We start from the raw sequence: 246 nt of genomic DNA, 5'->3' as shown, positions 1-246 counted from the left end.
GAGGATCTAAAAAATCATAAAAATGATTCTCGAAGCAAGAAAAAGCAGTGAATACAAAAAAAAAGGGAAAAAAAGAGAAAAAAAAGAGAGAGAAAAGAAAAAAAATAAAGTTGTGATCCAAAGCAAAAAGAGTGTGCTTAAGAACCCTGGACACCTTTAATTGGGGACTCTAGCAAAGCTGAGTCACAATCTGAAAAGGTTCACCCAATTATGTGTCTGTGGCATGTATGTATCCGGTGGTAATAC

This window comes from Arachis duranensis, chromosome 1 (genome assembly GCF_000817695.3).
Source record: "Arachis duranensis cultivar V14167 chromosome 1, aradu.V14167.gnm2.J7QH, whole genome shotgun sequence".
In the NCBI taxonomy this organism is placed as follows: domain Eukaryota; kingdom Viridiplantae; phylum Streptophyta; class Magnoliopsida; order Fabales; family Fabaceae; genus Arachis; species Arachis duranensis.
This window is presented reverse-complemented; position numbering follows the sequence as displayed.